The sequence below is a fragment of the Urocitellus parryii genome, chromosome 1, assembly GCF_045843805.1.
Source record: "Urocitellus parryii isolate mUroPar1 chromosome 1, mUroPar1.hap1, whole genome shotgun sequence".
NCBI lineage: Eukaryota > Metazoa > Chordata > Mammalia > Rodentia > Sciuridae > Urocitellus > Urocitellus parryii.
The window spans coordinates 137103692-137111531 of NC_135531.1; positions in this window are offsets into that span (position 1 = coordinate 137103692).

Below are 7840 nucleotides of genomic sequence, written 5' to 3' on the forward strand. Positions count from 1 at the left end.
CGATTTGATTTTCACATTTGTGATTTGAGCATCTTCCCAACATGATAGAGATCTCTCTCTGTGGCTGATATAGGGAATTTCAGTATTTCCCTCAAGGGCAGTTGGGGAATGGGGCAGAGCAAATAATAACCTTAGAAAAACAACCTGTGTTTTCCCCTGACGCTTTTTAAAGGGGGAAAAAGTCCTTGCCTTGGAGCAAGGATTTTGTATTATAAAGGGGGAAAAAATCCTTGCCTTGGGGCAAGACTTTTCCCTTGTAGGACAGTTCTCAATTCCATGAGAACAAAATGAAGCTAGATCTGTTCTGCAGGAGGAAGGCCAGGAAGAGAGAAGGAAACAATGGAAGGTAGGTCAAATCCTGCTTTTCTGGGCTGGGGTTGTAGCTTGGTGGTTAAGCACTTGCCTCGCATGTGTGAGGCACTTGGTTCCACATGTAAATAAGTAAAGGTCCATTGACAACTAAAAAAATAAAAATAAAAAGACCCCACATCCTGCTTATTCCTTTAAAGACATTACACATGTGAACAGTGTCAGGGTCCCATCTGGGTGATTTCTCAATATCAGAATTTAGTCCTTTACTTTGTGGAATCAAAATTTCATCTGATTTTCATTGTTCTCGAGTTGATTAGTACTGTTCTATAAAATCAGAATGCCTAACTTTACACCTGACGATGCAAATAAAAATGAAAAAAAAAATCAAGTAATTTTTTCTTTCACTCAACAAATATTCTGTGGCAACTACAAAGGGTGGTCACTTGCTAAGGCTTGGGGATTCAATAATGAGCAAAATTAAATGTGATCTCTGCCCTCAGAAAACACACCTTAGTGAGGAAATTAGACAAATAGTCAAGTATATAATTCCATCCTTAATGCCACAAAGAGCACTTGATGCTGTAAAGAGGGACTAACAGGAGGAACTTCCCTAAGAAGGGAAGACTTCCAGTCAGCTTGGGCAGCACTTTCTCAGAACTGCTCTGCAGGCTGAGAGTTTTTCTACCCCATTCTCTTTCCTTCCCTTCTGGCCAGAGTCATTTTCTGCTTAGTTCTGCTTCTGCTTCTCTTTATCCTTCCTGTTTCCCCTAGTAAGTTCTTAAATACCTTTTTTTAATTTACTTATTTTTATGTGGTGCTGAGGATCAAACCCAGTGCCTCACACATGCTAGGCAAGCACTCTGCCACTGAGCTACAACTATAGCCCCAGTAAACTCTTAAACATTTAATTCTATCTTGGTGTCTTCTCAAGGAGGACCTACACTGACACAATGGTGCATTGAGCTGGAGAAGCTTGGAAGAGGACAGAATTTTGGAGGGTTTCAATTCTGCACATGTTGGTTGCCCACCTGGGTGTCAGGCAGATAAGGAACCTCAATGTCTACTTTCCCATTTTAAAGACATGCTTGTGCTTGGGTACTAAGCTATTGACTGTGTCCTCCCTATGGGTTAGGGTCTGGTCTTATTTTTCAAATTCTTATTTCATGTATGACCTCCAAACCTCAGTTTAGAGCTCAATACTAGAACTATTTCCCCCTAGAAAAATACAACCTAGCAATAGCAAAAGGTGGCCTTTAACTTCCTTGAGGAGGTGTTAAAAAAAATCAAAAGGGAACAAGTAATTGTTTCTTAGCCATCAACAGCAAATAATTTTGCCAGGGGGTGCCCAGGTTTTATGGGAAAAGAGGAGTCATCATTTTTGGGTGTTCCTGAGGACAGGTCTTATCTATTTACCTAATTGGCAGCATGGTTGGAAATCTTTCCCGTTGTGTAATAGAAAGAAGCTAGCACTCCAAAAGGCACTCTCTTCTCTTTGAGTTCAGCCTCTCTGCTCAAGGTCTCCTTGGAGAGCTGGGTGGCAAGTAATGGCCCTGTCATTGAGGTTCAGTTGCCAGAAGACTGAAAATCACCTGGGTTCAGGCAGAACTCTTTAGGTTCCCTATTGGCTTTTCCTTCTGTAGGCTTGAACACAAACTGTGATTCCTACAGGAGTATTTGAATACCAACTCTTTAGGAGGTCAATAACATTTCTTTCACCAACTGCATGCTCCAGGCAGCCCTGCCCATCTCAAGGTGAAATGTAGAGCCTGTCAGGTGAATGTTGTGGTTTGGATTTGGATGTTTCCCAAAGGCTTAGCCTTTGTTAGGTTCTTAGTCCCCATTGCACCAATGTTCAGAGATAAGGCTTTGGGGAAGTGATTGGATCATGAGGGCTTTGATCTCCTCAATGTGTTAATCCATCAATGGCTTCATAATTGAATGGGCTATTGAGAGACAGTAGAAGCAGGAGGAGGTGGAGCCTAGTTAGAGGAAGTAGGTCACTGTGAGCATGCCCCAGAAGGGTATATCTTGTCCCTGGCCCCTTCTTTTCTCCTTTCTTTGCTTCCCAGCTGCCATGAGATAAGCAGCTCAGCTCCATTACATGCTCCCCACCAAAGATGTTCTGCTCACCAAAGACCCAAAGCAGTGGGGCCAAGTGACCATGATTGAAACCTTTGATGCTGTAAGCCAAAATAAATCTCTGCTCTTTTTTTTTTTTAAAGAGAGAGAGAGAATTTTTAATATTTATCTATTTTTTAGTTCTCAGCGGACACAACATCTTTGTTTGTATGTGGTGCTGAGGATCGAACCTGGAGCATGCCAGGAGAGCGCGCTACCGCTTGAGCCACAGCCCCAGCCCCTAAATCTTTACTCTTTTAAGTTGATTTTCTCAGGTGTTTTGTCACAGTGATGAAAAGTTGACTAACACAGTGAGTTTATATGTTTTAATGGATTACAAATGTATTTATTTATTAATTTACTGGATTTTATAGTTTCTTTTAAAAAGGATTCATTGGTAACTTAAATTTAATGTTTAAGAACATATGTGTATTGCTCTTGTAAAATTCATCTTTTTTTGTGTGTGTGTACCTATTCAAATCTTTTGCCCACTTTAAAATTGAGTTTTCTTTCTTTTGGTAGTGTTGTTGAGTTGCAGGAGTTCTTTTTTTAATATTTATCTTTTAATTGTAGTTGGACACAATACCTTTATTTTATTAATTTTTATGTGGTGCTGAGGATTGAACCCAGTGCCTCGCACGTGCTAGGTAAGCACTCAACCACTGAGCCACAACCCCACCCCGAGTTACAGGAGTTCTTTACATATTGTGGATACTAACTCCTTGTCAGATACATGATTTGCAAGTAGTTTCTCCCATTCCATGGGTTATCTTTTCATTATGCTGTGTCCTTTTATGCACACAGGTTCTTAATCTTGATGAAGTTCAAGTTATCTGTTTTCTCTTTTGTTGCTTTTGATTTTAATGTTATAGCCAAGAAATCATTGCCAAATCCAATGCTATGAAGCTTTCCTCCTATGTTTTTCTCCCCAGTCTTCTAATTTTAGCTTTTATATTTAGGTTTTTAATCCATTTTGAGTTATTTTTTCCTATGGAATACAATAAGGGTCCAACATTTTTTTTTAATGTATGAATACCAAATTTTCCCAGCATTATATATTGGATAAAGGAATGTAGTATATCTCTGTTCACTGATCTTGGCATCTTTTTTTTTAAAAAAGTCATTTGATCATATATGTGAAAGTTTATTTTTGGACCTCTCTTACCTCATTAGTCTGCATATCTGTCTTAAGGCTAGTACCACACTGTCTTGGTTATTGTAGCTTTACTTCTTCCTTTCCACTTTGGATATCTTTTTTAAAAAGTTTTATTATTTATTTTTATTTGCTCTTTTTAGTTATACAGGATAGTAGAATGTATTTTATACATATTATACATACATGGACTATAACTCCCCATTCTTGTGGTTGAGCATAATGTTGAGTTACACTGGTCATATATTCATATATGAACACATCAAGATTATGTCTGATTCATTCTACTGTGTTTCTATTTCCATCCTCTTACATTCTCTTCATTCCCCTGTCTAATCCAATGAACTTTTATTTTCCCTCCTCCCACTCTTATTGTACGTTAGGAGCCACATATCAGAGAGAATATTCAGCCTTTGGTTTTGGAGGATTGGCTTATTTTACTTAGCATGAAAATCTCCAGTTCCATCCATTTACTGGTAAATGCCATAATTTCATTCTTCTTTATGGCTGAGTAATATTACATTGAGTAGATATACTACATTTTCTTTATCCATTCGTCTGTTGAAGGGCACCTAGGTTGATTCTATAGCTTAGCTATTGTGAATTGAGCTGCTACAACCATTGATATGGCTACATCACTATAGTATGCTGATTTTAAAGTCCTTTGGGTATAAATTAAGGAGTAGGATAGCTAGGTCAAATGATGGCTCCATTCAAAGTTTTCTGAGGAATCTCCATACTGCTTTCCAGAGTGGTTGCACCAATTTTCAGTCCCACCAGATATTTATGAGTGTCCAGTTTGGATATCTTTTATTTCTTTGACTTATCTAATTGTTGTGGCTTGAATTTCCAGCACAGTGTTCAATATAAGTAGTAAGAGCAAACATCTTTGTCTTGTAACCAATTATTACAAAATGATTAGCTTCATCATTGACTATGATGTGGGTTTTTTGATAGATACTATTTATCATGTTGAGGAAATCTATTTCTAGTTTGCTAGCTTTTTTATTGTGAAAGGGTATTGGTATTGTGAATGGATGTTGGGTATTGTCAAATGATTTTTTTGCATTCTATAAATGTAGTGTATTATGTTGATTTTTGTACATTGAGTCATGCTGTATTCCTGGGATAAATCTCACTTGGTCATGATATATAATCCCTTTTATATGCTACTAGATTTGTTTGTTGGTATTTTAGCATCTGGTGTTCATAAAGAATATTAGCCTAAAGTTTTCTTTTCTTTTAATGTTTTCACCTCGTGTTGGTCTTAGGGGAATGTTTGCTACATAGAATGAGTTAGAAAGTGTTCTCTCCTTTTTTTTTTTGGAAGACTTTCAGGATGCGTGTTAATTCTTTAAGTGGTGGTATTCATTAGAGAAGCTATCTATCTGGCCCTGGGCTTTTTAAAAATTATTTTTATAAATACAGTCTTTTTTTTCTTGTTACAAGTCTACTGAGATTTTCTACATTTTTCTTGAGTAAGTTTTGGTAACTTTTATGTTTCCAGGAATTTTCCCATTTTGTCTTTGTTATCTGGTTTATTGGCAGTTAGTTGGTATCCTTTAATAATCCTTTTTATTTCTGTAAGGTCAGTAGTAATTTCCTTGCTTTCATTCCTTTCTTTTTCATAATCTGTGTTTTCTTTCTTTTCTTATTGGTCAGTCTAATTTAAAGGTTTGTAAGTTTTGTTGATCTTTTCAAAGAACCAACTTTTGTAAGTTTTGTTGATCTTTTCAAAGAACCAACTTTTGGTTGATTTTCTTTTCTTTTTTATTTATTTATTTATTTATTTATTTTTTTATTGTTGGTCGTTGGTTGATTTTCTCTACTATTTGACCCACTCCCTGTATTTTCTTCCATTGTTGTTAAAGAGTATATTCTTTAATTTCCATGTAATTGTGAACTTAATAGATTTCCTTCTTTCATGGATTTTGTTTCATTTTATTGTGCTCAGAGAAGAACACTGTATAATTTTAATCTTTTAAAAATCTTCAAGATTTGTTTTGTAGCCAAACATGTTGTCTTGAGAAGACTGTGCAATTCTGCTGTTGTTGGGTAGGTTTCTTTATGGCCTGGTAAGTCTAGTGGGTGTATAGTGTACTTAAAATCTTCTCTTTGTTGATCTTCTGTATGGGGGGGCAGCCAGCACCCTGCCAGGGTAGTTTCCTGATCAGACGGTTGTGAGCCACCTGAGAAAATGAAAGTCTAGTAAAGAAATAAGAGACAGATCCAGAAATTAGATTTAAAGGAAGCAGAGCACCTGATAGATCCAGTCCACACAGAAGCTGGAACTGAACAGCTAGAAAATGGCTCCAGTCCTTTATTTAAGGGGGTGTCCATCAAAGGCAGGATAAGGTTTCAGCAGGAGGAGTCATCTTGCTTCTCAGTGTGGCAGGGCACTTACAGCAAACAGCTTGATTGGCATCTTGGCAAGCCACACCCATCTCTGAGAGGTTGTGTGGCTATGTAGTTCCAGCGGGTCACCCCAACCCCAGAACAGTGCTGAACCTGGCAGAGCTAGGTAGGATCACATGTACTGGGTGATCTCAAACCAGCAGGACTGCTGCTGGAGTTTCCCAGATACCAAACTTTCCTACCCAATGGCTTCCAAGCCAATTGAGCTCACGGACATTTCATGGGTGGCTTCCATCACTTCTGTCTAGTTGTTTTATCTATCATCATTGAAAGTAGAGTGTGGAAGTCTACTGTTGTTAACTGTATTTTCCCTTTCAATTTGTTTCATGTATTGAGGTAATCATTATATTTATTATTTTATATCTTAATGACAGATTGACTTTTTTTTAATACAGTGGTTTTTGCCATTGTAACAATTTTTGTGTTAAAGTTTACTTGTCTGACATTAGTTTAGCCATGTAAGCTCTTTTGGTTAACTGTTTTGCAGAATATCTTTTCAACTTTCTCATGTCTTTGAATATAAACTGAACTTCTTATAGACCTCATACAGTTGGATCATGCAGCTAATCTCCTCTGTACATCTATAAGAAGAGTTTCTTTTACCACTTTGTGGGTAAAGAGCCAGTCAGGTGCCTCGCTGCTTTGGGAGATTATGTCCCAGTGTCCTTAATGGTTTCTTGTAGAACTCTGTCTCTGAGATTAAGGCCTAAGGACTCCAGGAAGAGAAATGATTTTTGCTGAAAAACTTGTGATTCTGCCTTCCTGGTTATCCTCTAGCAATTTTATGAGATTTCTGTGAGAATTAAATGAGAAAATAGATGTATTTTCTTAAAATGCTTTTACAGCAGTAGTGCACACCACGAGGTATTGCTAATGCACAACATCAAGCTTTTTTTCTATCAGCTTCAAAGTCCTTTAGGAAAGTAATTGAACACAAACATCTAAAAGAAAATTTTGTTGTGCTTCTTACTCTGTTACAAGACTAGGAAGATAATGGGGTAAACCCTTGCCTTTGCTTTGATCTATGGTGGAGAACCTTTTCTTTTTCTTTTTAAATCTGAGTTGTTCCACCATGTTCTTTTCTTGTTCCTCCTGTCTACAAGGGTATGCTGGTTTCCAGCTATTATGGGTATTAACTGAGTACCTCATCAAGCTCTGGATCTGTCCCTATAGCTATGCATTATGTGTATCTCTTTGAGAGGAGATCCCCTCATCAAAATAATCTGATCAGTCTTCTCAAGGTCATGGCTCTGATGGAAACACGCACACAAGAGTCCAGCAGGTTCAGAAACTGGGTTTGGATTTTCAGCCACTTGGTTCAACTTTGGGAGCAGTGACTTGAGGGCTAATGCTGAGAGCTAATGCTCAAAGGAAGTGCTCAAAGCATTCAGGCAATATGGTTTTTGCCCTCAGAAGGCCATGAATGACAAGGATCAGAGTAAATGCAGAAACTGTTCACTCATGCAGCAGGAGAAAGGGCAGGAAGGGCTATAATTCAGAACCTGGAGCCCCTGTGAAGTGAAATAATCAGGGATCCAGCACAGAACCAGGTTTGAGAGTAAAGAAGCCAACAGTGTTCCAGAAGATGGGCTAAGCTTCCCTTTGACCTCAGCCTGAAGATGGTTATGTAACAGGCCCTGTCTGTCAAACTTTTTACCCAGGTGCATCCACACTTTCTAGTGTAAAGTGCCCTTTGGCAAACCGAATACAGACATCAGACACCTTTCTGCCACAGCACTTACTCTAGCCACTCCTAAAGGGACCAGTTCACACAGGCTCTGACCAACTTCACAGAGGTACAGTAAGATTTGTGTGTGGGAGGGGATCTCTTCCTCCTGTGAT